The sequence below is a fragment of the Strix aluco genome, chromosome 5 (assembly GCF_031877795.1).
Source record: "Strix aluco isolate bStrAlu1 chromosome 5, bStrAlu1.hap1, whole genome shotgun sequence".
NCBI lineage: Eukaryota > Metazoa > Chordata > Aves > Strigiformes > Strigidae > Strix > Strix aluco.
In genome coordinates this window covers 4,185,595-4,198,119 of record NC_133935.1, presented here as the reverse complement: position 1 = coordinate 4,198,119, position 12,525 = coordinate 4,185,595, and the positions used below count along the sequence as shown (strand labels likewise).

Here is a 12,525-nt window from a genome sequence, read left to right as displayed (position 1 = left end):
CTATAATTATCCTCTCTGCAGGCTTTTTATCTTCCATCGAAACACCTGGAATTAGACAGTCCTAAAGACAAGGCACTGGATTCGCAGGCTGTGCTCGAATAGCCATAATCATTAACGGAGCAAGGCAGAGTCTTTTCTACTTCATTCCTATGTAATATTAAAATGTGCTATTAGGAAAGGCCATAGTTGTTTGATAAATCCCTTCTTTCTTCCTAACCCTGATTCACTGATATCAAACAGTTCCTAATACATTTAAGGAAAGTTTCTAAGACAGAGGAGTATTCCTGCAAAGCACTACATATCCTTTCCTTAGACCTTTTGCCTTTTCCTAAGACCTTTTGACTTTGAATATACTCAGTTTAAACTGCTGAGGGTTTGGTGCCAGATGAAGAAGCAGCAGCGGTGTGATTGTTACTATCTATAGTGACAGCCGGCACCGCGGAGGGCAACGGGGAAAAATTTTGTGTGAAGTTTGGGGATTCTGGATGCCACCTAGAGGATTGTCCTTGTCGTTGTGCTCTCGGCTGCTTTTCCTCAGGAAAAGTGCTTTTCCACCTTCCCTAGGCACTGTGGGGAGTGAAGAGAATCAGGTGGGCAACTGCCAGCTTTGCTCCCGTTGGCGGCCGAGTGCTGAAGGCTCGCGCCCAACGAGCGGGTGTGACCACGCGGTGCGGTGCGGTACCACCAGTGGGACCTGGCTGGGGCCCAGCAGGCACTGAAGTCCCATCAGACCTAACGATCAGCCCCTGATGGTGTCTCAGACCGAACAAGGCTACTCTGTTTCCCATCCTCGTGCTCCATAGGAGATATTGGCCTCCAGAGAACCACACACAACATTTGGAAATCGACACATGCACCCAAAGGACAACCCAGACCTGGCACTCTGGTTTAATTTCCTGTGGGTGTAGGCCACGCGTTTGCAGGATGCTGGTTCAGAGCCACTAAGGGCAGGGAATAAGATTTATAAATGGATGCAGGAGCCAGTCCACCTCTTTGGACCTCTGCTGCTCAGGTGTGTTATCAGCTGCAGAACTGACACTCAGCTTCCACCTAGGAGGAGGTAGCCACATCTCTCAGTATCTGAGTTTTCTGTGTGCAGAACCATCTAAGTGCCAACACCGCCCCGTTGCTGACAAGCTCTTGATACCAGAGTCACCAAGTGACATTCTCAGAGTGGGCACTTGGGGTGTGATTGCAAGGGGATGCTCCGAGTTCAGGTGGATTAGATATAACCCTGCAAAGATAATATGGGGGGGGGGGGGGGGGGGGGTGATTGTACCAGTCGCATCTGGGTTTGTGTCTGCTGTGACTGAAGCAACATTTGGGATGTTGGAGACCAAGCCTGAAGGTTGAGGTTCCGCAGGAGCTCTGCATGGTCTGCAGACAAATCACCAGTTGACTTCTCTTAGCTCTGTCCCCAAACTCTTTACACCCTTCAGAATTCAGTAGCACAACAAATCCAAAATCTGGCTGTTTGCTAACGTTTCTTTGAGGTTTCTTTTTAGCCTGTCTGCTGCTACACATCACAGCTTGGGCAAGGGGCTGAGTTTTGTGGATCCAGAGAGAGAATTGAATGACCTTTAAAGTCTGTTTTCAAACTCTTCCAGAAATTAAAGACCTGGTTCAAGAATTAGTGGGTGAATGTATTTGGATATATTTATGCCCTTCCAGCCTATGAAATCTGCAAAATGCCCGATATCTCTTTTCCATCTTGCCAGAGGAGGGTGCAAACCCCATCTCCCCATGCCAGCCTCCCAAGTGGGAAATCCACCTACTGGTGCTTGCATGGGATTTGCCACTGTAGGAAAGACAGTGGTTTTTGTCTGTGACTGGGACCGTTTCTCAGGCATTTGCTTCAAGAAAAGGGAATGAAAATGTCAAGCAAGAAACAGGTGATTGGTATAATCATCTTTAGCTTCCAACTTGGCTGACACTGCAAAAGAAGTGGTATGAGTAGTCAGGAAAGAGATACCACCTTCACTGTAAAATTAAACACGTCTTCTGTGCTTTACTGATTGCCATCACCCTTCATTGTCTTGGAAATTCTCCTGCTCAGGCACTTTCCCTTGTTTAAGGTGACACACACGGCCATTTTCCCCAAGTACCACTTCTGTGCTTTCTGTCTGTTGCTGCACTACCTCAAAGGACATTGTCCACTTTCTCGTGCGTCTCTGTCCCCTTAGGGCAAACCCTCACTCAGTGTACACTGAAATAAAGATGCACAAAAGAAGTGAGGGCTTTTCACCCTTCCCATCCTTCTATAGACACATCCTATAGATGGGAATTCTCACCCTGGACTGGAGACCGGGATAAATTTCTTTTGAAATAAACCAAGATTTCTTGTAGTGGGATCAAAAGTATCTAGATTTACTGCCATGCTCCCCTTAAAGAGTACGCAGTGCCCACTAAACTGAACGTGCGAAGGGCGGATGATGGTCTTTCTGTCCTTGGCAGGGAGTTGCTGCTGTATACGCTGGCCAGAGAGCAGCACCGAGGAGAAAAGATGGAGCAGAAGCCAGAGAAGACAACTCACGCCTGGAGGAACCTCTTTGGCTCTGTAGACCACAAGCAGCTGCAGCAGGACTTCCAGCACATGCTGTACAACAGTGTTGAGGGGGCCCAGCAGAAGTGGAACTTCGATTTCCTCCAGGACATGCCAGCAGAGGGGGTCCTGCAGTGGGAATAGCTCAGAAGCCACGAGGTGCCCACCTTCTACCACAGCTTCGTGGTGGGAGATGGTCAGAGACCACTGCAGCTCTTGTGTCAGCCCAGTGCCCCTGGGCAGGGAGGACACGAGTCACCGCTTTGCTCAGGTGGCACTGACTGAGAAGCCCAAAACTTCCAAGGAAACAGGGAGCAAGAGGATCTGGGAAGGGAAGAAGACAAGACAGACATCTTTAATAGGTGGGTAAGGCCCTTGTGTGGCTCAGATGATCCAACCTGGTCCCAGCACCTGCTTAGAAATTCTTTGATGGGCCCAAAGATCCGTGTTGCTTTAAGAAACTGCAGCCCTTCAAAGAAGCATCTGGAGGAGAAGGAAGGCTCACTCTAAATTGATGGGTGTGGGGCTTGTGGTTTTCGGAGGTGCTGTGTGACAACCCCCTTCCTAGCCCTGGGGGTCTGCTTAGGACTTGTCACAGTCAGAGCAATAAGAGCACTTCTTGCAGGAGGATAGTTTGGATAGTTTGAAGGGCTAGATGTTTAAAAAGGCACTCTAAGAAAGGCAGTGAGGTGATTTCTCAAGCAGGAGCCCAGCAGGAAAACAGGGTTGCCCATTGGATGGGAGTTTTTGCTTTTTTGCTTTTTTTTGTTTGGCCGTGGGCACCCTTTCCCGAGTGCAATAAGGAACACCATTCAGCCAGCTAAGCCTCAGTAAGAAGACCAGAAACCAGAGAAAGCAGCCAGGTCTCCTGCTAGCTTCAGCTTGGATATTATACTCAGTGAAGGCATCCAGGAATTTTAAGCGCAAATCGATCTTAGACTTGGCCAGGTGGCAGCAGGGGCTAGATTTTCAAATGCCTCTCACCAAGGACTTGCTGCCAGGAGTGGGTTTCAGCATCCATAGAAGAGCTTTAGGATTTTGAAAGTCCTCAGCATCCTGCATGCTAAGCTGTTCTGAACATCTGGCCCCTCATTTTCTCTTCTCAACAGGATTTGAACTTGTTCAAAAAATCTAATCCCATATATTAGATTTTCCCTTGTTTTGGTTTATCCAAGACTGAGGTTTTCAAGATATAGACCAAGGATTTTCTTTCAGGAATTTGATGGGAGACACCAGCTTGAAATTGGCTAGAAGATAATTGAAGCTAAGGTTTCAGGAAACACTTTCTGAGCAGTGATGTTGATCTAAGTCAGACAATAGACTAATTTGCTATTTGAGGGTATGAAACTTAATTGCTAGCGAGAGATTCAGGAAGAGGTTGGAGATTAATGAAGAGTGGAACATTGCACACTGGAGTACAGAACAATGATATTTAATGAGTGCTCTTTTCTTCTCCAAAGCACTTTACAGCCATTAACTAATTAACAGTATAATTTACAGGTAGGAGTACAGAAGTGTAATTCAGAGCACAATGTTGTGATGGTTTGAGGGAACTGCTGTTCAATTGTAAATCTCTCACTAGGTGTGTGGGAGTAAATTATGCAGATATTTCCAGGGGATATTTTTCTTCCGTTTGGTTTTCCCCAGGCAAGAAACATTTCATCAGGGGATGTGGAAACCAAAATACCACGCTGCACAGTTTAACACTTTCCCACATGTGTTTTTATAAGAGAAAACACTTTAGTCTAACAACAGTACCCTTCTCCCCAAGGAATCTGGGTGTGCAAAATGGGCCAGGAAAATCGTTTGCAGTTTTCTCTTTTGGTGAGGCTTGGAGATCAGTCCCTCTCAGAGTCCTTCTCTCACAGGCATGCACACACATCCTTATTATTGCTAGCCAAAGGGTGCAGTAGAAGTTTCCCTCTAACTGCAAGAACCTTGTCCCTCTGGGCACGCCTGAAGTAATTCAGGCAAAACTGAGCAGGGGAAGTCATACCTACTGATACAGTCTGACCCCACACTTCACCCCTTCGCTCATCTTCTGCCATCCCGTAATGAAAGGTTAGTTTAGGATTAGGATCTGAGGTTGGATTTGAACCCAGTTATCTGCGTTCTGCTTTGGTCAACAAGAACACTGTAATGCTTTACATTAAGATCCAACAATGTGCGTTTAATTTAGACTTTCGAAGGCAGCTGTGGCCCATTAAATAAATATCGATATATTTAAAGCCAGCCATGGGATTTTGTGGACATTGGCGCCTCCCAAGTGAAAGCAGCAGAGGTTTTCCTGCTGCATTTGGCTCCTCAGACATGCAGAGAGCAAACCAGTATGAAAGTAAATTTTTCCTTCTATCTCCCAACCCTTTTATGCAGACGTACTCCGTCTCCATTCTCTCCTTTTCACTGCAGACCCGGTGTGGTTCTGCTCTGTTTTCTGGGAGAGTCTCAAATTCAAAAAGCAGCTCTGATACAGGCTATAAGCCTTTTTCACTCTTTCCTTCCTTTTTTTTTTTTTTTTTTTCTTTTTCCACTTATCAAGGTTGCCAGCTCTTTCACTCCTCTTCCAAACCCTTTGGCTTGCCTGAGTCTGATACACTTAGACCTTGGCTGTCCTGGGAGACGTTCATAAATCCTTTCCTCCTTTGCTAAAGGTCAGAGAGAGAAAATTGGTAGAAATCCTGTGTTTTCACTAGCAGGTCTTACTTCTGAAGGAAATAGTTCATGCAAGATGCTTGGGAGAAAATGGGGAGGAAAGGAAAGCAGGTATTTAGGTAGGTATATTTAAACAAAAATCTTTCCCTCCTAGGTCCCCGTGGCCAGGCTTTCCTACTGACAGGCTGCAGGCAGCATCCTCCTCAGTACCTTACTTCCAGCAGTGCAAGTGGTCTTTGGAGTCTTTCAGGCAAACCAGCCGTTTTCCATGGACTCTGTTTAGCATCTTAGATGGAGGCTGGACCATCTGAGTATGGCTCTGGGGAACCTGCATCCATCTGGCTTTTTAAGCGCCTCCATCAATTTTGAAACTAGGCTCCGTTATGTGGGTGTCTGAGCAGTTGGGCTCTTGCTAAAATTCTTCACAGGCAGAAATGGCAATACTGACTTCTGAAGTCTTTGCTGAATTTCATTGACTAAGCATAATTCCTAATGCATTTCTTTTCCTAAAATAAGATGAAAGATAGCTATATAGGAGTCTTTTAAATGGAAGAAATATGTGGTAAGGATTACATTTGGTAATGTAAGCAGTTTTTTCTTACTGCTGTTCCTTTCCTCTGCTGCCCCACTGAGAGACTACAGCAGGTTATAGTAATAGCAGGATTTGCTTTTCTACTGAGTTAGCAGTGCATCACAGAATCACAAAAATTTCACAGAATCATTCAGGTTGGAAAAGACCCTTGGGATCATCGAGTCCAACCCTCAGCCCGACTCTACAAAGTTCTCCCCTACACCACATCCCCCAACATCTCACCCAAACGACCCTTAAACACACCCAGGGATGGTGACTCCACCCGCTCCCTGGGCAGCCTATTCCACTCTCTGACCACTCTTTCTGGGAAAAATTTTTTCCTAATGTCCAGTCCTCCTGCCTGGCGGAATATACTCTCTTTGGGATCACATCCTGCTCCAGAAGTTTAACTTGGGGCTAACTCAGGCACTCCATTGCACTGTGCCATGCAGATGAAGGAAGTTGGCTGCAGGAATCTTGCTGCACACACTTGGCTGTCAAAGCCTACAGAATTCCAGTCATCCCACCAATACGCTTCTGCATCGAAATTAATGCAACTTCATGCTGCGAGGACTTGCTAGTTGTTGCCAATTTGACTGTATAGAAAGCTCACATTTAAATACCGTGGAGCCCACATCCTCAACTGAAATTGGAGCAAATTCGTTACTATGAATACAAAAAATTTACACCAGTTAGATCCCATGAACTCTAAAGATAAATACTCATCTAGCTTCCATTTCAGCTAATTCTGTTCTGTGACCTGAAAAAAATATGTCTTTTTTTTGTGTGAGGGTGGGAGGCAGGGAAGGAACTCACAGGGAAACTCCCGTGTTGTAATCGTGATTCTGTAGTTCAGGCTGATTTATGTTTGCACCTGAAACAAAGATTCAACCACACATGCTTATGGAAACATAATGGGTGTTCTCCCTGTGAGCCACAGGGAGCAAAGAATTAGTTACAATTCAGTGATAGTGCAAGGTTTTATGCAGTCCTTGAATCTGCAGTTTAATCTAATAAGCAGAAATAAAGTGCCCCATATATATAGTTGATGTTGTTTTACTGAGTATTTTTTGTTACTTTTAAGGAGGAAAAAAAATAACTATTTCTGTCTGGAAAGCACTGCAGCAGTGGATCTAAAAGTTGGATTGAAATGTCACATTGCTCACCTTGCATAAGAGGGTCCAAAGTCTTTTGATCTCAACCAGATAAAAGCCAGCACATTTCCTTTGTTTTGGTTGGTATTACATAGCTTTACGTGGAACATGGTAAAGGCATTTGTTTGGTTCATTCACGAGCCATACAGAAGTCTAAATGACTTCTTCAACACGAAACAGAGATTGAAGAGATTCCTTGAAAAGCAGCTGTCATCAGTGTCATAGTGTCAGTTCTGTGTTGTTCTCCAGATTACTACTCGGCAAAGAAGCGAATCAAAATGAATATGCAAGCTGCTTCAAAGAAGTCAACTTCTTGAAAGCAAGGAGAGGATTGCTGTGCGCTGGAGTGGTTGGGAACATCTGCCAAGCTTCCTCAACCTTCAGAAACTGGGTGTGCAGGCTGCAGAGACTTAGGGGCATCCCACAGACATGTATTCCTGACAGCAGCAGTGAGAACAGAATATACTTTAATTGGGATGGGGTCAGGCCAAATCAACTGGAATCACTTTGATGAGAAATTACTGGCCTTAAAAACCACTGGTAAGCAAGTTTGAACACTACAGAAATTGGCTAAGGCTAACAGTTTAATGTGCATTAAAAATCACTGTACATGAGAAAGTGGTAAACAGTTAAAACAACCGTATACGTGTAATAATGTGTTTGGACAAGTTGGGGCCTTTCACACTGTCACGTCTTTACTACCCTCTTTTTTGGTTTTAGCAGGGACAGCTTACTAAGTTTCACCATCCCAGCTTTACAGGTCTGACACTAAAAAAAATTCCCAGCCCTTTCTGTGATTTTTTTTAGGTACAGAATTTTGTGCTTGAAACTATTCAGGGCATAAGTAACAGCGCTTGGGTGCCAAAAGCTGGGATGTAAATGGAGAAAGCTGAAATTATTTAGGAACATTTCCACTTATATCAGCAGCCATTTTAGCCCTGTATCTCTGCCCACACCCAAGAATTAGGTTGTTAAACTTACGGGAAGAAACTTGCAGATATATTCTTGTATCTTTCAAGTCATTCCTCTTCACAGCTGGGCCAAATCCAGCCTCTAATTTGGGTTGTGCTGTTCCATCTAGGTCTATGAGTTTGCATGGTGAAAACAAAAATAAAATTTGCTGTGCATTTGTCCACAGTGTTTTAACATGCCCACTGCTTGTAAGAACAGAGTAAGAATGAGGGAGATGGTTCAGTTGCCCTTTTGTGCTTTTTATTCATATTACTAATCTTTCTAGAAGAGAAGGGGCATTAAAAACACTGAAATGTTAAACGTGCAATAATTTTGCTTTTCTATGGCATTTGTTACCATATACTTTTCCATCACCTACTTTTTATTTCCCTTTCTTATTCCCCTGACTAGTTGGGATAATTGAAATTTTACAGCACATAATAATCAGCGGGTAAACCAGAAAAAGAAACCTATAAAATATACGCTCTAAATTATACTGCTGCATATGGCCTTAAGATGCATGCGGTGTTTAATGAACTCGTTTGGAAAGAGCTCTGTAAATGTCAGGTTTTTAGAACGACAGGAGATGATGGATTGCTGCTTTTTGTCCCAAATCTAAACAAACTAAGGCTTCTCTTGGGTAGTAAAAATTAACGTGCTCATGTGTGTGTGTCAGGTGTATGCACGAGAAGTGGTGTGAGCAAGTCACACGCTCTGTACTACATGCAGCATCAATAGTGTGTTTCTTCTTTTGCCGTTAAGAACTGCAAGTGTTTAGACATAAATAATAGTTGGTTTTCCCCCAAATGACACAAGACAGTGATTTCAGTCTGTTTCTGTACGCTGAGATAAAGATATTCAGTCTATCTAAAGATATCAGCCTGTTTCCAGCTACATACACGACTCACGAGCTGTGATTTTTCTCTCTTGAATTTATGATTTAGTTGGGAACAAACCTTGCTCCAGCTGATGTCGAAGGGAGATTTACCCCAATGAAGCAGCATGAAGGCCAACCTGGCAAGTGCTGCTCACAGAGCCTTCAGTGTGTTTGTGGGCCAGGCCAGTCTGTTACAGGCTTTTCAGCCCATTGAGATGTAGCATAAAGGTGTGGGACTGGGCTTTTTGTATATTTGGTTTTATTTTTAAACTTTGCTTGTGATTACAACAGTCTAATCTATTTTTCTTTTTTAAAGTGCGGTGATTTTCTCTAATTAAGAAAAATTACACAACTGTTTCTCCACGTGTTTGTGATTTTAAAGCAGACCAATGACACTGTGCACCTTTTTGCTTTGTAGCAAGGTTACTTGCAGAATTACTTTCTGACCCAGGTGGCATGAGCTGTGCATAAAGCCCTAAAGTCACCGTGCACCAGGTTATCATGAAGTAGCTGAGTCTTTTTCTTTCAAGGGGAAAAAGGATGCTTCTCTTTATTAGGAGAAATAATAACTGTCAATGTACTGCTGTCCCAAAGAAAGAAGAAAGGATTTTTTTTTTCATATTAATTCCAAAACAGCTCAGCGCTTAAGTATACCTTCTAAAGGAAGTATCTTCCTTAAATGCTTTGTAATCAGGACACTATAATGTCATATGAAGTCGTAAAACAATTGTTTAAATTATCAATAACACAGGTTTTGGATACTAATGCAGATACTGGCCTTAGAGTGGAATTTCAGTATATTCTGACAGAAAGGTGGAGACTGTGGTTGAACATTCAGCCTGTCCGTGATTGTAGCACCTCAATCAGCTGTGGTGGTGACTGGGAGTTCGGGGCTAGGCTAGAAAAGAGTGTTCTGCTGATTAGACAAGGTGATTTAACAAGCGATAGGACAAGAGGGAATGGCCTCAAGCTGCACCAGGGCAGGGTCAGACTGGCTCTTAGGAAGGATTTCTTTGCAGAAGGGGGTGTTGGGTGTTGGAATGGGCTGCCCAGGGCAGGGGGGGAGTCCCCATCCCTGGAGGGGTTGAAGAGTCAGGTTGACCCAGCACTGAGGGATGTGGTGGAGTTGAGAACGGTCAGTGTGAGGTTAATGGTTGGACTGGAGGAGCTTCAAGGGCTTTTCCAACTGAGATGATTCTGGGATTCTGGGATGTCTTTCTGCTTGTCAATTATACATTTGGTTTTTGGCTTTTGAATATTGGAGATGAGGATACACAGTAGCACAAAAGAAGGGGTGGGGGAAATACTGTTTTCATACCAGTGTTTGCAATTAGAAATTCTTATACTTGTACCAGAAGGCTTAATCCTCCCCTGGTGTTCACTGTATTACAGCTCCACTGATCTGTGGTGGAACTGCCTTGATTTACGCCAGAGGAGAACTGAGGCTGAGATGTTTTGCACTACTCCTTGTAGCTACTTTACAGAATAAATGCACAAGCAGCTAGCTGTGTAAAGCTATTGCCTCCTTTCTACATACAGGGGTTTTAAAAGATAAAGAAAAATGGTTTCTGCTATAGTTTTTTGTGTGTGACAGCCAAAAATAACAACAAACCTCTGATTAGTGTCTGAACTTCATCATCAAGAGGGTAGATAAAGTATGTCTGTGTTTCATTATCCTGTTCAACTTGTGAATTGCACTTTCTTTTTTAACACTGTATGCACAAGGGGATATGTCATTATGTAGCAAAGCTGTAATAATAATATTTTTTTAATAGTAGGTGGGTCTAAAACATTCCCATTCTTTAAATGAGGCAGCAGACCTGATTGAAATAGCAATCTGCTGAAGCTTTGGTCTGCTTCGTTCCCTGGGCATAAACAGTGCGTTGAACGTACCAAGCCCAATCCTGTAACAAAGCTGTTGAGAACTTACGTGCTGACTTGTGAGTTTGACAGGCTGCAGGGGTCTGAGGCCGTCCATCAAACGGCCCAGAATGGCACTTCCTCATAATGAGAAGCCAGGGGATGTGTTCAGACTTTGGGCATTAAAAGCAGGGTAGCAGCACTTGTGTGGCTGTGTGAGGATTACACAGCAGAAGGGAGCCTGCAACAGCGGACTGTAACCTCGGTGTGCTGAGGGGTAGGTACAACATCTACCTGAGCCCTCCTCCTTCCCCTTTTTTTTTAATATAAGCTGCATGCATGACTCAGGCCATATATTATCCAACAGCCACAACCTGGCTTCCACTGATACCACGGTGTGACAGCCTATACATTAGGGAAAGCAGTAATCCATTTTTTTTTTTTCCATCCGAGATAAACGTGTCCCATGGGCAACACAACCTGAGCTGAAAACGGGACAGAGCAAGTCCAGAACACTTGTTTTATGTTTTGTACAAACATTGAAATAATCTCTCAGGTATGGATTGTTTCATTAAATTCCTTTCAGCAGCAACTGGAGATGGTTGGGGCAAAAAAGCCAGGTCAAGAGATTCTCCACGTGCTTCTAGTTATTTTCAGGGTGATGCAAGTACAGCTTTCTCCTACTTAAAGCAACTCCTCTGAAGTACCTTCCTGCAGGGTAGTATTGGTTTCCTGGAGAAGCTATCAACTTGCTGTGGTAGACGCTTTATTATTTTACCATTATCTTTTGGATCCTTGTTAATAGGCTTTGGGGTTGGGCTTTAATATGACAGAAATGTTTGGCTGGAAGGGAACCCAGAATCCCCCTGCGCTGAAGCAGGATCGGGACTTGCTTATTCCAAAGCTTGTAAACAGCCATGTGAAATTATTTGCTCCGCTCACATGGCAGATCTCAGGGGTAGCCAAGGTCAACAACGTTCCTCCTGAGATTCAGAGGGTCTATGTTAGACAAGATGTTTTCTTTCAGGTATTCATTTTGCTTTGCTTGTTTTGTTGCAACACTGTAGACACAGTTGAATTCCACATAAGTAAGCTGGTGTGTTGAACCATTTGGCTGTCGGATGTGGATATTTGCAATGTCATCAATAAATGATGGTGCATAAATATGTTTTAATAGCAAAAGAAGTTGAATTTTATTCTTTTTAGGAAGGTGGTTCTTGTTCTGTTTCTGCAGTGCTCTGACCTGGCCTCCCTACACTGATCCCTCCGTGCTATTCCACTTTCTACAATTCATCACTTCCATGCACCAAATATTGGCTCGGGCTGTGGGGTACTATAAGCTAAGCTGACTACAGCCCAGAAAATGTGTTTCTGCAGTGGATATTTCATAGTTTCCCACTGAGGTGTCACAAACCATATAGGAGGAAACGATTTTATTTTTTTCCCTCATTTTCTGAGATTTTTCTGCTTAGGAAATGCTGCCTCTCTTACTTTCAGCAATCTGTTCCCTTGGCAAGAAATACGACTATCAGGTGTTTAAAATTAAAGTTGTTAAAATCAAATTTGCAAAGGCAGGAGGGTTTGCCCCAGTGTCCTGGACATAGTCCAACTTTGGTAATTACGTCTCGCCTAACTAAATCCTTCTTTGCAGTTTCATGGCATTCTTCCTGTCCCGCTGAAATCTGCTATGGAAAGCTGCTGTGACATGACATGTTAAACATCTGCCGTGTTTTTACCCAGAAGTGGCCATGCTTCAGTAGGAGATGAACTGATTTATAATATATGGCATGCATACACACAGGTTTTTTTATTACAGTGACTTCTACTGAACTGGAGGAGTTACTTAGGACCGGCACTTCTGAAAAAAAATCAGCTCAGGATCTAAATATGGATTTAAAGGTCTGATTCTCTAGGTCCC

The 12,525-nt window shown here is 43.7% G+C and overlaps 1 pseudogene; it reads left to right on the top strand.

The window, feature by feature from the left end:
- The first annotated feature begins 2,503 nt into the window (after nucleotides 1-2,503).
- On the top strand, nucleotides 2,504-7,236 carry LOC141923844 (cyclin-dependent kinase inhibitor 1-like; annotated as a pseudogene).
- The last annotated feature ends 5,289 nt before the right edge of the window (nucleotides 7,237-12,525 follow it).